This window comes from Molothrus ater, chromosome 24 (assembly GCF_012460135.2).
Source record: "Molothrus ater isolate BHLD 08-10-18 breed brown headed cowbird chromosome 24, BPBGC_Mater_1.1, whole genome shotgun sequence".
NCBI classification, from domain to species: Eukaryota; Metazoa; Chordata; class Aves; order Passeriformes; family Icteridae; genus Molothrus; species Molothrus ater.
Window position 1 is genome coordinate 3,721,847 of NC_050501.2, and position 16,101 is coordinate 3,737,947.

The window sequence follows — 16,101 nt, forward strand, 5'->3', positions numbered from 1 at the left end:
CTGCATCTTTTTGCTCTTTAGGTTCTGGTTTGTCAGAAGCCAAAACATCCCTCTGGCTGTCTTGGATGGCTCAAGCCCCGACCTTGGCCCACAGCCCAAGACCCTTCTGACTTTGATTTGGACCCATGGAACAAATTACCACCTTTATATGAAGAATTACAAGTCAAGAAAGTTCAAGTAGAAGGATAGGGAATTTATCACAGGGTGAAAATGTAGAATTTTGGGGTTTTTAGAATGGGGGTTCAGGGGGCAAGATGGAGGGAACTGGGTGTGTCCAGCCTTTCTCCTTCTTCTTCTTGGCCTCCATCTTCTGCTGTGATGGTGGCACTTTTGGATTGGTTTAGAGTAGAAGCTCATTGTCTAACATAGGTGATAGGTATTGGAAATTATTGTAAATATTGTACACATCGTTTTTAGTATAAAAAGATAACACCAGTGTGCCTCAACCCGACCTACGGTGGGTCAGAGAAAGAATGTTATTGATAAGGAAAAATAAACAACCTTGAAAAGCAGAACAGAAGAATCCTGACTCCTTCTTTGACTTCTGGGCTAGGGAAAAGAGATTTGTACATATCTCAGAGTCACTCTGACCAGCAGAGATTCTGAGACTGGTTCGTTGTTATCTTGTCTAGAGTTTTGCACGCTGTCCACACCAGGTTCAGCGTGCTGGAAAAGCACCACAAAATGGCCAACAATCTCTTGGTACAAGGTCTTTGAAGACTAAACTATCCAATGAAGAACTGACACCTGGCTTGTTTTCCCTTTTAACCCAATAACTGATCCCAAAGAGCCCCCAATGGGGCCTTTTCTGCCCAATTACAAAATGCCACCCAAACCCATGGAGAAGGAGGAAGAAGAAGCATGAAGAAGAAACCCAGGACAACACCCTGTGCCCTCCATCTTGCTTCCATCCACAACATACTGAAAATCCCAAAACCTCAATTTCTCACCAAGTGACAACACCTACACTACTCTCTATAATCTATTTCACACTTTTGTGGACTCCAGTCTATCTTGAAATCTGGGAAACTTTCTCCATGGATGAGGATCAAAGTCAGTGCTGCCCTGGGGGTCAGGGCACCCCAGAGCAGACACAGAAATATTCCCTGTGTGCCCTGGGTTTCCAGAACCACCAGAGGTTCTCCTGGCCCTGTGTCCTGGCAGAGCCACTGAGGCTCCAGTGCTGGCCAGGTTTGATCAGGCTCTGCCTTGGGCCCCACCCCAGCACCCCTGACACCACAAATTAGGGGCTGCACAAGGCAGCACCCACGGCCTCAGAGCACCCACAACCCTGATGCCAACCCAGCTCAAAAAGCTCCTTTTCCCCTTCCTGGGGAGCCCAGTGTGCCCAGAACCATCCCAGCCCCAGTGGGAGCTGCGTGGCCTCTCTCACACTGGCACTGCTGCACCTTCCACTGAGACTCTCTGAAAAATGCATCATGGCCATTTTCACTTTCAGCACAGACACAGCTTTGCTTGGAAAAAAATAAATTAGAGTTGTTTTCCCCAGCAGGAGCATCGTCCAACCCCCAGTCCACCTCAGCCAGCCCTTCTGGACCAACAGGAAATTTGGAATAATTATTTTGGAACAGCATGCAATCAAATGCTATGTGTCACCACTGAGATGCTTGGTCAGCACAGTCCTGGCTCTGTCCCTGGTCAGGCAGATTTGTCCACATAAGATGAGGAGGGAGGGAGAGAGAAAATCCTCCTTCTTCAGGGTAAAACATGTCCTGAAGAAGGTTTGATACCTTCCACTCTTAAAAGATGCTTTTCCTGTGATTTTGCCCCATTTACATCCTGATTATTTTTTTCCCCCCTAACAGGAAAATTACATTTAAATGGCCAGGTCTGGATTTCAAGAGAACACTGTCAGTCAGCACAGAGCTATGGGATAGACTCACCAGCCTCTGCTCTGAAGTAGGTCACAGCAACTGTCACAGAATCCCTTCAAACCCATTTAAAATCCAATAAGTCTAAGGAAAAAGACCCGTGGAAATATATCTAATTTGCAAATCACATTGGCTGGGCTCAATTCTGCAAATCATTTAAACATGTTCTTAACTTGACACTAATGAATCAGCTTAGAGAAGTCAAAGATACTTGAAGATCAGATCTGAAGTGCTCGGCATTTTGCACCATCACATCCCACAAGAGGCAATGTTACTCCAGCAGACAGTGGTGGCAGCCACACCAGTCACACCAGTCACACCAGTCACACTGTGCAGGGGAGCCCCACACTCCCCCAGCTATTTCAACCTTGAGAAATCTCAAGGTTTACCAGGAGATAATTAAAAAATAAAAAACTTAAGTCTCCAAACAGGAAACTTTGCCATTTTTCAAGTGCAATTCACAAGATGCTGAAAGGGATCACTGTGTTTCATTTTGTGAGGAAGGAAAAAAAAAACCCAAAAGCACTTCATAATTCTCTGGCATTCAGATGCCCTAAATATATCCAGCCCTGCCAGGGAAATCTCATGCTTAGAGCAAGTCTAACGTTAGCTGCTTCTCCTCTCAACTGAAAATATTCCTAAAAACATCTGATGGATCCTAAGAGGATCATTCATTGTGCCCCAGAGGCTGTACTGAAGCAGCCCAGAGAGGGGATGGGATGGGATGGGAGCAGCACTGAGGGAATTTGAACCTGCATGCAGCTCCCACAGCTCCATGCCCAAAGGCAGGAGAATGCATCCCTTCCATTGCCTCTGATTTGCAGCACAGCACCCCAGGGATGTGCCTCCCATGGGCTGGGTTTCCTCCTTTTTTTGGGGGTGCACAAAAAGAGATGAGATTTGGAGAACAAGAGGTGGTGGCTTGGACAAGATAGAGGGGAACTTTGACAGAGGGGGCTTTGCTTAAGTGCTTTGTAATTTCCAATAATTGCCAAAAAGTGGGAGGTGGTGCCTTGGCCTCTGTGCTTTGCCAGGTGGAAAAAATAAATTCTTGATGTGGATAAGGGAGGATGAGCAGAGCCCTGGGGGCTGCCTGCAGGCACCTGTGCACTGAGAGGAGCCTCAGCCAGCAGCAGCACGAACAAGGAGATTTCTGCAAGTTCCAGGGAGCCCGAAGGATTCCTCACCAAGGAGGACATGGAAAACCATGGCCCTAAGGAGAGGAAGAGCAGGGGTGGTGGGGGAGAAAGCTCCTGCACCAGAACCCAACCAATGCACTTTTTGTCCCCCTGGCACCCACAGAAGACCCACGGGTGTGCAGTGAGTCCTGCCCTGAGCCTGCTCTGACAGCAGAGAGGAGGAACTGCTTAGGAAAGTAACTCAGCCCTTCTTTTGGGAGAGGGGAAATGAGCATCAGTGTTTTTCCTTATTAATGGCTTGTGATCTGGAGCATGTGATGTGTGCATGCAGTGGTGGGCTGGAGAAGGAACGAGAGAGAGAAATTCCCTGAAGCCATTTCTGCTTATCCTCGTTCTTGCTTTTGGAGCATCCTCAGGGATTGCCCTTCTCACTGCCACTGAGGAGTAGCTTTGGAGGAGAAAGAGGGTGACACAGTCTCAAGGAGCTTATTTACAAGTGCTCTCTTCTAAAGATCAATGTGTTGAGCCTGGTGAAGAACGATTTCAATTTTGCCTTGAAAACTTGGATCAAACCCTGCTGACGATGCAAACTCCCCTGCCATCCAGAGATTAAACTTGTTCTGCTGTTTTTAATGGGGGCCTGAGTGCTTTGCTTGCCAGAGGCTCTCAGCACCGTGCTCCCTCTTGGAGCAGATTCTGAGAGCACCCTGCAGAAATAATCCAGTTGTGGCTGCTCAGGAGGAGCCTGATGCATCAGCACTGAGCTGGACCTGGGAGCTCCCCACAGGACACAACTGCAGAGCCTTCAGAAAACTGGGGAAGCTCCAATTCCAATAAAGGACTCCTCTTTCTCCTTTTTGGACATAAACCTCTGATGTTTGTGGATTAATTTTCCTGACAGGGGTAAGATGTGCTTCCCAAGCCTGTCCCCAGTGCAGACCAGCCTGTTTGGCATTGCACAGGGCTCTTACCTGGGAACAGGGATATGTGCAAACTGTGTGCAAAGACAAGACAAAAAAATACAGCAGTCAAACAAATTTGATTTAATTCTGGATCACTACAGGCTCTTATGACCTTGAATAACAGGCAGTGATTGAGAGTGTGATGGCAGAGCGAGGACACAAGTGTCCTGTGCAGTGCCTGGGTTTACAAGAGGTCTATATTCAAACATCCAAAGCAATTTATAGCCAGAGGTACCCTTGGCACACAGCATCTCCTGGGAGCTGACTGTCTGGCTGAGGCTGATCACCCTTGACTTCACCTCGAGCTGCTCACTCCCTGAGCCAGCAATCAATCCTGCAGGCTGCTGGCCCCTGAGGCTGCCTGGTTGGGAGTGAGCACTCAGGGAAAGCAAGGGGCTGCTGCTGGAGTGAATTCCTGCCTCACCTCAGGCCATTGAACCTGCCTGGTTAGGAGTGTGCACTCAGGGAAAGCAAGGGGATGCTGCTGGAGTGAATTCCTGCCTCGCCTCAGGCCATTGAACCTGCCTGGTTGGGAGTGAGCACTCAGGGAAAGCAAGGGGCTGCTGCTGGAGTGAATTCCTGCCTCACCTCAGGCCATTGAACCTGCCTGGTTAGGAGTGAGCACTCAGGGAAAGCAAGGGGCTGCTGCTGGAGTGAATTCCTGCCTCACCTCGTGCCACTGCACCTGCCCTGTGAGGTCCCTCTCCCACCAGGGTGAGAGGAACGAGGGATTTGTCTTTACAAACCAGCTCTGGGTCTGCTGGTAGATACAAACAGCACTGAGAGATGAAAGGAACAATGGGAAGGGCTGAGCCTACATGATGGTGGTGCCTTTTTGGGACAACGTAAAAACAGAGGCCAGGCAAAATTGAGGCAATAAAAAGCAGTTCTATTTATTGAAGAGCTTTCAGGGACATTTAGGGCAGTCAAAACCCCCCAGGGGCTGCACCCAAAATGGACAATGGGTCACAGGTTTTCACACTTTTATAAGTTTGGTCCATTTGCATATTGGGGGTTCATCTTCCAATTACAGCTTCAGCTAATGAAGTCATTGACCCCAAGTTTGCTCCCCACAGCTCACTTTTGTTTCCATCTCTCAGGGCCTGAGGCAGTGAGCTCTGCTCATTTTTAAAAACCTGGTTTGTTTTCCATCTCTTGAAATTCATTTTCTCTGTTTTCCTACCACCATTAAAATGCCAAATAAAAAACATATTTAAAAAAAAATTAAAAGCAGCATTTCTTTCTTCCTCTGAATAGGAATACACACTCTCCAGGCCTGGAGAGGAATTGTTGTGTCTGCCCAAAATGGGAAAGCAGCAGCTCCCACTGTGTGTGGAGTTTAGAGTTATACCCTAAAGAATTACAGGATTACAGATATATGGAAAATATAAAAGCTAAAATCCTGAGATATCATGGAGAGCCCTGGGGCCCCCCAGCCAAGACTTCTGCCCCTTCTGGGTCCCTCTCCACCACCCTGAGCCATTGGGTGTGCTGCTCTCCCTCTGCCTGCTCTGCATTTAGCCTCTGAAGTGCAAAGCCTTATTAAACTCATCCTCAGTCACTTCAGAGTGGCAGCTGAGGCTGCCACGCTCCGCCAGCCGCTGATTTATTAGTCAGTCCTGCAAGACTTTAATCTACTCGCAGGGTTTTTCCTTCTCTTTTCCCAATTCATAAATGGGTATCTTTATATTTAATCTCTAGTCCAACTACTCTGTACTTGACCTTTAAACTGCTACATGAGGGTGTGTAATTGCCTCTCTCCAGGCCACATCTGCCTGCTGGAAGTGGCTGAGCCCCAGGAGGGCAGAGCTGGGATATTTTGCTCGCCCCCACTTTCAGGCTGTGGCTCACTGAAATATTATATGAGGATTGTGATGGCTTTCCTGGAAAGAGATGTATTTGCTTCCAGTCAGTGCAGAAAGGCATCCGACTCCCCTGGTGGGATGTAGAAATAAGTGCTAACGGATCTATTACGTGTGATTTTGCCTTTCATTTATTAGAAAACAGCCACTCAGCCCAGTCCAGCATCAGCCTCCCCCCCATCCTGGGCAGAGTGGGCATCACACCCCCAGCTGAGTCTTGGATACAATTAAAGGCTTTGGGGATGAAAAATATAAAATTAAAATTGTGCAGAACACATAATTTTGCCAAGACCTTACTCTCCCTTCCCCCAGGGAATGTTTATAAACCAAAAATAGTTATGCAAAATTATGCATTTTTTTGTTTTGTTTTATACTGTAAAAAGCCAACACAAAGTGCTTCTCTGTGTACAAATACTTTAAATATCAGATGCTTACTGGACACAGTTCTGCCTTTTCCTTTACATTTGGAAAAAGCAAACGCTTCCATGGAAAAATTATGGAAATAAACAAGGAAGGGAGGCTCGTTATTTTTCCAAGGGATTTTCACACCAAGTTTCAATATGCAAGTCACGCTCCCACCATGGAGGACCGTGCACAGATACAATCTAGTGAAGATTTTGTGTACACTGTGTAAAATAAAGCCACTTCAGCTTCATTTTGCTTGTGCTAAGAGCTGCTTAAATGTATTATTCTCCTGCCTCATCACCGAGCAGAAACAACACACAGAAACAGCAGCAAAATTAAATTAAGGGATTTAGCTCCAATTTACAGCCACGAGAAGAAAATGTCCTGTATGAGGCACCTCCAGAGCTTCTGCAGGGGGATCTTGGAGCCCTGCATCTGCTGCACTGCCATACGGAACCGTCTGGAAATGGTTTCCAAAAAAAGCCACCCACAGCTTGGCCTGGGGCACATCATCTTCCATCCTCCTCCACGGGGATGGCAGCAGCTGCCCAAGGTGCTCAGTGGCACCAGCCAGTGCTGGAGGGAAAGGTGTCTCCCAGCAGCAGCCATGCCCAGCATCACTGCTGGGATTTGGGAGAAGCAGGAAAGCCAGAGTGCAGCACATTTTTAAAAACCCGGTTTGTTTTCCCATCTCTTGAAATTAAATTTTCTCTGTTTTCTTACCACCGTTAAAATGCCAAATAAACATCAGATTAAAAAAAAAATATATAAAAAGCAGTATTTCTTTCTTCCTGTGAATGGTAATACACACTGGAAGCCTCCCACACTCCCCTTTCAATCCACAAATCCCCACATGCTGCACAATCTCCTTCCCAAAGGAAAGAACCTGAACCCGTTCATTGCTTGCTAAGCTGAAAAGTGCCAAAATTAACCCAGACACTGGCAACTGGGAATAAAAGGGGTTGAACTGATACAATGGTCTGCTTTAGGAGGAGTCTCACAGCAGCTTTAAACAAGGCCACTGGAAATCCCTGCTCCAGAGGGTCTTCTCTTGGTTTGGAAAGCCAGGTGTCTGCTAAGGAAGGCAGGAGCTTCTCTTGAAATGGAAAATGCAAACCCCCTCCCTCCAAATTGCTATAAATTTTAAATTAAGGGGCTCTCAGGCAAAAATATGGGAGCAGGAAATAACAGTTCTTTAATAGGGAAAGGAAAAAAAAGGGTAAAATAAACAATGCAGTGAACTAAAGCAACAGTGCCAGAGTCAGAACCCAGCCTGACACCCTGTGGGTCAGGCTGTTGGCAGCAGAACCATTGGAATTGTGGCTCAGCCCTCCTGCAGTGCCAGGGCTGGTTCTGCTGGAGCAGGGATCCTGGAGAAAGGTGCAGTCTCTGCCTCTGCAGATCCAGGGCAAGAGGCAGCTGCTGCTCCTCTGGGCAATCCAGTGCAGAAGCCGTGCTGGTGTTCCAGAATCTCCAGATTCTATCCAGGTAGGAATGCTTGGCTCCTCCCCCTGGGCTCCCATCTGCCAATGGGATGCTGTAGTTCTTATCAGCCATGCAGGGACATTCCAGAGCTGTTATCAGCAGGTGTCCCCCTGGAGGGAGGAGTGGGTGTGGAAGAGATCAGGCCCAATGAACAGAAGGCAACTGCCATACAGATGGCAAATAGACGACAATTGACTTGGCAATCCAGGACAGCTCCTCAGATTCCATGATCCGAGCTGGGAGGGAGGAGCTGGTGGTGGTGTCTGATGGAGAGGTTCTCCCTCCCTGCTTTCACTGGACACAAACAAGCCTTGAAAAACTAAACATTTGTATCTGAGGGCGGTTTTTGCCAAATACTGCCCCCAGCCCTACAGCTCATCAGAGCTCTGGGTGCTGGGCTTGGCACTGCTCACTGCAGCAGGAAGCAGGGACACAGCCAGGACACTGGGAATTGCTGTTTAATTATCCAGGCAGGACATGGGGAAAAGTGAGCTCTGCAATTCCTACAGAGACTGGGGTTTGAGGATGACACTGGGGGAGATGCTTGGGGTGGTTGCAGGCAGCAATTTGGCTGAGAGGTGCCAGGTGAGCACAAGGATCATCCCAGCCCCTGAGCCAGCTCATGGGCAGGACATGGCACCCCCTGTGCCCTCTCACAGCCCTGCCCAAAGGTGGGATCCCTCCGTAGCTCAGGGTCAGCTCATTTTCCTCTGGCAGGCAGATAATTTCTGCCTCCACACATTTAACACTCCTCATTTAACATTCCACAGCATCTCCTGTGGGCAGCACCCCCTGCTCCCTCCAGCCCCCCTCTCCCTTCCCAGGGCAGGGATCCCCTTGTCCCCACACATCAGGCCAGATTTTGTTCCCAGTGGGTACAGCCAGATCCACCCACAGCTTCTCACCCAACATTTAAACTTCCCCTGGACATGCTGGAACAACCAAGAAATTTGCTGTGAATTGGAAATGGGCCGGAATTTGCAGGGATTGGGCAAAACAACTGGCTGCAGCTGGCCAAATTAATTCCCAGCCTAATTCCACTGAAGTGGAATTTATCAGGCATTTGAAATAACATGATCTTTTCTTGCCCTTTGCATGTGTAGAAGGAAAAGGGAAAAAAAAAAAGGTATTAACAACTCATTCCCAATCTTTGCATGGGTAATTAGCCATGTGGGGAGCAAAGAGCCCTGTGCACTCCCAGGCTGGCAGGTGCCCAACCTTCTGCTGTGCCAGTTGGTACCTTTGTTCAGGAGGAAAAAGGAGCTGGGTCTGTACAATGGGCACGTGCTGGGGCTGGCAGGTCACAAACAGGTCACGTGAGAGTGGAGCAGAATGCCATGGAGCATACCAAGTCTCTTTGTAAACTGGTTCCATGCAAAGATAATAGTGAGCAGAGGCTAATGCTGCAGTCTCTAATTTTCTTGTCTGACTAAGCAGGCATAATTTACACCCATCAGTTGCAAATGGCTTCTCCCACCAATCCTAAAGATAGAGGACTTTTTTTTTTTTTTTAAGTGGAAAAAAAAAAAGGAAAAAAAGATGATTTCCTACCTCTGCAGAAAGAGGATGAAAAACACATGCAAAGGCTGTCTGACACAAATATGTATTTTCACTCAGCTAGTTCAAAGAGATCATCTTGCAGCCCAGAAACAGGAGACCTTGATGGAACCAACTGGCCAAAACAGCTTCTTCTGTCAGATATGAGCACAGGGGGTGATAAAGACAATAATTTGAACTGGTCTTACTTAGTCATTTGCTCCCTGTTGCCCTTTTCAGCCCGTTTGACACGCTGCAATTGTACAAATTCAGCTGCTGCTGCACAGGGCTGCCAATCAGCCGGGCAGCACGTGGCTCCATTCCACAAGCCCCAGGGATCTGTCACCTCTCAGGTGCCAGGACAGCTCTGTCCCTGCTCACAGCCTCCACATCACATCCAGAAAGGCCAGGCAGGTCTCTGCATCCTCCCTTGTTCACCTTCCTGGGCTGGCTCTGTCCATTGGGAAGTGTCTGGTCCAGACTCCCAGGGCACCAAGATGCCCTCAAAGGCTGAGCAAAGAGGCCCTGCCAGGGGTGCCCAGGGAGTGTTGGGCTGCACAGGGTCCATGCAAGAGCTGGCAGGGGTGGAGCTGCCCCAGAGGCAGAGCCAGGGTGGCTGAACCATCTCCAAAACTCCCAGCTCCCCATGCCACCCAAGGGTGCCACAGCCCCACTGTGCCCTGCCAGGTCTGGCATCCCTGGTGCAGAGGCCCCACTGTGTCTGTGCCAGGTGTGTGTGTGACACTCTGAGCCTGCAGGGCATCCTCAGACAGGGCAAACTGCAGCAAAACTGATTCAAAATAACAAGATTCACACCCTTTGTGTGGTGCCACAGCCCCTCTGTCTCTGCCGTGTGGGAGCAGCCAGATCATCAGGGTCTGGCATCCATGGTGCAGAGACCCCGCTGGGTCTGTGCCAGGTGTGTGACACTCTGAGCCTGCAGGGCACCCTCAGACAGGGCAAACTGCAGCAAAACTGATTCAAAATAACAACAAGATTCACTCCCTTTCTTACTGTCTCATTCAAAGAGGCTCCACTAGCCTCAGCTATGCCAGCTCCAGGCAGGAAGGTCTGGGAAACCTCTGTGGCCGTTGTTGGAAGGGTCAGTGTGCACCCCCAGCACAGCCCTTGTCTCACCCCCAGTGCTGCTTGGCTGGAAAGGGGCAGCGGCAGAAATTGGTGCTGCAAATACCACGGCAGGAAGGGAGGGAGGAAACAAGGAAAGAAGGAAAGAAAGAAGGAAACAAGGAAACAAGGAAGGAAGGAAACAAGGAAGGAAACAAGGAAGGAAACAAGGAAAGAAACAAGGAAGGAAGGAAACAAGGAAGGAAACAAGGAAGGAAACAAGGAAAGAAACAAGGAAGGAAGGAAACAAGGAAGGAAACAAGGAAGGAAACAAGGAAGGAAACAAGGAAACAAGGAAGGAAACAAGGAAACAAGGAAGGAAGGAAACAAGGAAGGAAGGAAGAAGGAAGGAAGGAAGGAAGGAAGGAAGGAAGGAAGGAAGGAAGGAAGGAAGGAAGGAAGGAAGGAAGGAAGGAAGGAAGGAAGAAGAAGGAAGACAAGGAAGAAGGAAGGAAGGAAGGAAGGAAGGAAGGAAGGAAGGAAGGAAGGAAGGAAGGAAGGAAGGAAGGAAGGAAGGAAGGAAGGAAGGAAGGAAGGAAGGAAGGAAGGAAGGAAGGAAGGAAGGAAGGAAGGAAGGCTGCTCCTGCTCCTGCAGGGTGGGTTTGCCGGGTTGGGGTGATGCCGCCCGCATCAGAGAGCACCGAGAGCCTTTTGATCTGCTCAGGCAGCACGCAGGGCTCTGATCCGAGCCCAGCCAGGGAGGGAGTGCAGCGCTTGCTCCCAGCCCCTTCCCACCCTCCTGGTTCCTGCGGGGCGTCGCTGCTCCGGGTTTGACAGGAGCTCGCGTTCTCCCAGCGCGTTCTCCTGACTTTCACAATAATGTATTCAGCAGAGCTGGATACATTTCAAACCAGCTATTATACCGCGGTGTGTTCCAACACAAATATATGCAGTGTAGCGAAGCAACAATTCTGTGAGCACCGCACAGGCTGCAGGAACCCCGCACTGCCTGCCCCGGGCAGAGCAGCCACACCTTCACCGCGGGAATTGATTGGAGAATAAACCTGATGAAAACCTAAATGGGAAACTGTAGCGTTTGCAGGGAACCCCAGCGAGGGGACAGAATGATGAGGAGGACTCCATTGATATAGATATGTCTATATCTATAGATAGATAGATAGATAGATAGATAGATAGATAGATAGATAGATAGATAGATGATATAGAAGGTGAATTAATTACTTTATAATATTACATTACATCTAAACTGAATCTGCCAAGCACTCAACCCTGCACAGAACTGCACCTCAAGTCGTGACTTTGGGTAAACAATCTCCACGTTGCATTCTACTTCTGCACAAACACAAGCACAGCAAATGATGAGAACTGTTTTTCCTTCCTCTGAGGTTCAGAGAATGCGAAACCCAGAAATGTTCTTGGGAAGAGTTGTGCCTTGCTTTTCTCTGTGGAGAGAAATGATGAGGAGGACTCCATTGATGTCGAGATATATATAGATATATAGAGAGATATATATATATAAATGGCAAATTAATTACTTTATTATACTATATTACATTACATCTAAACTGAATCTGCCAAGCACTCAACCCTGCACACAACTGCACAGAACTGCACCCCAACTCATGACTTTGGGTAAACAATCTCCACATTGCATTTACTTCTGCACAAACACAAGCACAGCAAATGATGAGAACTGTTTTTCCTTTCTCTGAGGTTCAGAGAATGCGAAACCCAGAAATGTTCTTGGGAAGAGTTGTGCCTTGCTTTTCTCTGTGGAGAGAAATGTGGGGCTACAGAAAACCACCCCAGCAGCACAACACAGGAGCTGGCAGCACTTCCCTCTGCCCCAGCCCCACCCTGCCTCCATCCCAAGCACACAAACCCTGCTCAGAAACAAACACAATGCCTCTCCCTTCCAGATGGAACGCCGAGTAGGAAGTGGGAATTTTCCCTCTTCCCTCCGCCCCACAACAAGCCAAATGTAACACAAATCGCAGTGAGTTTGGGGTGGGGGGAAAGGCAGATGAGCTGGAGTTTGCTTTTGCAGGAGCTGCTGGAGCGTGGGTGGCAGCATCACCTCATCCTGGCTGCTGGCACGGAGTTAAAGCCTCTCCTAAAAGAGGCACGGAGTTAAAGCCTCTCCTAAAAGAGGCACCAAGGCATGGAGTTAAAGCCTGGACCAGAAGAGGCATTGAGGCACGGTGTTGAAGCCTCTCCTAAAAGAGGCACAGAGTTAAAGCCTCTCCTAAAAGAGACACCGAGGCATGGAGTTAAAACCTCTCTTAGAAGAGGCAGAGAGTTAAAGCCTCTCCCAAAAGAGGCACCGAGGCACAGAGTTGAAGCCTCTCCCAAAAGAGGCACCAAGGTACAGAGTTAAAGCCTCTCTTAAAAGAGGCACAGAGTTAAAACCTCTCCCAAAAGAGGCACCAAGACACAGAGTTAAAACCTCTCTTAAAAGAGGCACAGAGTTAAAACCTCTCCCAAAAGAGGCACCGAGGCACAGAGTTAAAACCTCTCTTAAAAGAGGCACAGAGTTAAAGCCTCTCCCAAAAGAGGCACCGAGGCACAGAGTTAAATCTCTCCCAGAAGAGGCATCGAGCAGACCCAAACTCCTCGGGCAGAGCTGGCTTCTCCTGCAGCACTGCCGTGCCCAGCGCAGCATTCCTCAGTGCCAGCACAGCTCCTGGATGCTTACATCTGAGAGCAATGAGGGATTTGTCTTTCCAAACCAGCTCTGGGTCTGCTGGTAGGTAAAACCAGCACTGGGAGATAAAAGGAACCATGGGAAGGATTCCACTGATTGGCGAATGGAAAAAGATATTTGATTTTACAAATAAACTGTATGTTTGGTGATAAATGAAATTGGGCATTGAAAGATGAAAGAAATGATGGGGAAGAAAAACCCCTAAATTCCACAAGAATTAAAAATTAAAAGGGAGGGTTGTACATTAGAGGGGAGTCTTTGGGATCAGGTGTTCTGGGGAGTCTGAACCTCTCAAGTACCTCAGAAAAAGGGAAAGAGAGAAGGGAAATGCAGCTGGGAAATTGGGATAAAAGGGGAGGCTGTGTCCTCTAAAAATCTGAGAGACCCCAGGGAATGCCCCATGGCCTCTGCCTTGATTGGAATAAAGTTCCAGGACTCCTCTGTCTCCTTTTTGGCCATAAAGCTCTGGTGTTTGTGGATCAATTTTCCTAACACACCCAAAGGGATCCTCCTTTCAGTATCTAAACTTGCCATCAAACCCAGGAAATCTGCTGTGGCACAGCTGCAGGAGCCAGGATTAACCGGAGTGTTGGAGTGTGGGGTGAGACCGGGGAGGGAGGGAGGAAGGAAAGGAGGGATGCTTCATCATGGATCTGCGAACCGCAGGCTTCAATTCCATTTAGCAAGCCGTCAATCAAGCTGCGGGTGTCACAGCGAAGGGCCGGAGCCGGGACGGTTTCAGTAGAGGGCACTCAAGTCCCAGAAATCCGCATTTCCCAGGTATTTTCCCTCTCTGATGTTTTAGGAGCCGACTTCGGCACATGAATCTCGGTAATGCGAGCACTGAGCCTCATAACTCAGATTGATTGTGGTTCTATTAGACCTGATGCATATAAATCTAAACAAAACACATGTGGATGGAGCTAATTCCAACGAACCAGTTTAGATACCATTACAGAAATAAAGAGAAGCCTCTTTTTCTTCATTAGAATTGAAAAATGCTGTAGCTATAGAAATGCTTATGTCTCTTTCTGCCAGGTTCACAGTTCTGCCGCTGCTCTAAAGCATTAGTCTGATTTGAAAATGTCTTTCTTCAATCAGCATTTTCCTCTAGATATTAATAATCTCAACACTATTTCCCACTTTTGCAAGTGGTTCCCTTTCATACTCAAAAATAAGAGATCTTAAATCAGTGTCTTGAGAACACCCATAAACCCACAAAGCTTTATTTGTAGGTGAGAGGGCTGAATTTTTTACGTATATAAAACCCCCATAAAATGTACACAATTTCAAATCTGACCTGTGTAATACCTGGAGCTCTAAATACCACACATATTCATAGTAAAAACAGCAGCACGAAAAAAATAACATCCAAATATCTTCTCAACAAACTCAAAATAACGAATCGACTTCTCCTCACTGGTACACTATGTTCACAAGTTATAAATACACCAGAGTTTGCATTAATTGATACACTCTTAAATGATGAATTACCACATTAAAGCTATTTTCACAGCACTTATGAACTGGGCAAATATCTTGTATTTTTAGCATTGCTGTAACAAGCCATCCAAAGCCAAAGCCCTTCTGCTACCTTTGATCGTCCTCAAGGCACAGCCAAAGATTCCTGAAGAAAATCCTGACTCAGCTGGAGTAAATCCTGCTCCCCAGGCCAGCATCCCAGCCAGAGCTCTGGGTCCATGAGGAGCTCTACCAGCCTTCCAGGTTCCTCCTTCTTTTGTCCAGCCACCCTGCCTGTGCTGTGATTGTCCTTCACAGCCTGGCTCTGGCTCCAGGGGAAATCTGGCCTGGCTGCTGGAGGTCACTGCTCACAGGTCTGGGTCCAGACAGCCCCTCCATGGGCACCAGAGAACTTGAGTCTTTGTATGGGGAAAAAAAAAAACCCCAAGCAGTGATGGTGCAACACTTGAGAGAAGTTTCCAAAGTGCCCTCTCTGTAATCCTGCCACAGAACAGGCCTGGGTGCTGCCCAGAGAGGGGAGAATTGCCAAGTCACACCAGAGGGATGGGATGGGGACAGTGTGGGAGCAAAAAGGGAGGGAGACACAGCCATGGTGGGCTGGGGACAGTGTGGGGATGTGGGGACACAAAGGGAGGGTGGCACAGCCGTGTGGGCTGCTCTGCTGAATGCCCTCGGGTTGCTTTGGGAAGGAGAAGCCATGGAAGCCCACGAGCAGCCCTGGAGTGCTCCTCTGCCTGTGCCCAAGCTCATGCTGTGGTAATTTCTGGTACAGGGCTGCTCCTGTCCTGCCCTCTCTGACCTACACGCAGGAGATGAGGACTGTCTGTGACCTCAACACACCCATCCGCCACTAATCAAATAATTTAATACAAAATAAACTATTTGTGCTGGCTCTGCAGTAGAATCCAGAGCCTTATCAGTGCCTGGTACTGACAGAAAGGCAGGAAGCAGCATCCCAAACTAACAGAATATTTCCTCCCAGCTACAGTTTAATTTAAACTCTCCACAAAATCAAACCTCTGCTCCATGTGCTGGAGTCTGCAAAGAGCAAAGAACAGCCACAGCCGAAACAGCCCTTTTTACCTGCTCCCTCCCAACAGCTTTGTGGGGCTTTTTTATCTGCAGGTGCAAAGAGTCACCAGGTTGTGACATTTAATTTTATAACAAGTTCACAGAAACAGCTGTCCTTCACTTAAGCAGTATTTAAAGAAGTTTTCTTCCATGCCCTTTTGCTAAATCTTATCCATGCTGGATGTCAGGAGGGATAAAAATATCCTTAACACGAGCCACTCTTTTCTGTAACCAATTTGGCACAGGCAGGAAGGTTCGGGCTGGGAGCTGGAGCCTCGGCCCTGCCCACAATCAACACCAACAACCCCGTCCTCCGAGCCTGGAGGGGGCTGAGCAGCCCCTCTGCCTCTCTGCTCGGGGCGGAGGAAGGAGTGAGGCGTTCCCTCCACCCCGATGCGGGGATGAGACCCCAGCTGCACCTTCCCATCGCACCGGGGAGGCACCGCAGCGTCTCCGCCAGGGGCTGGTCCTGCCCTG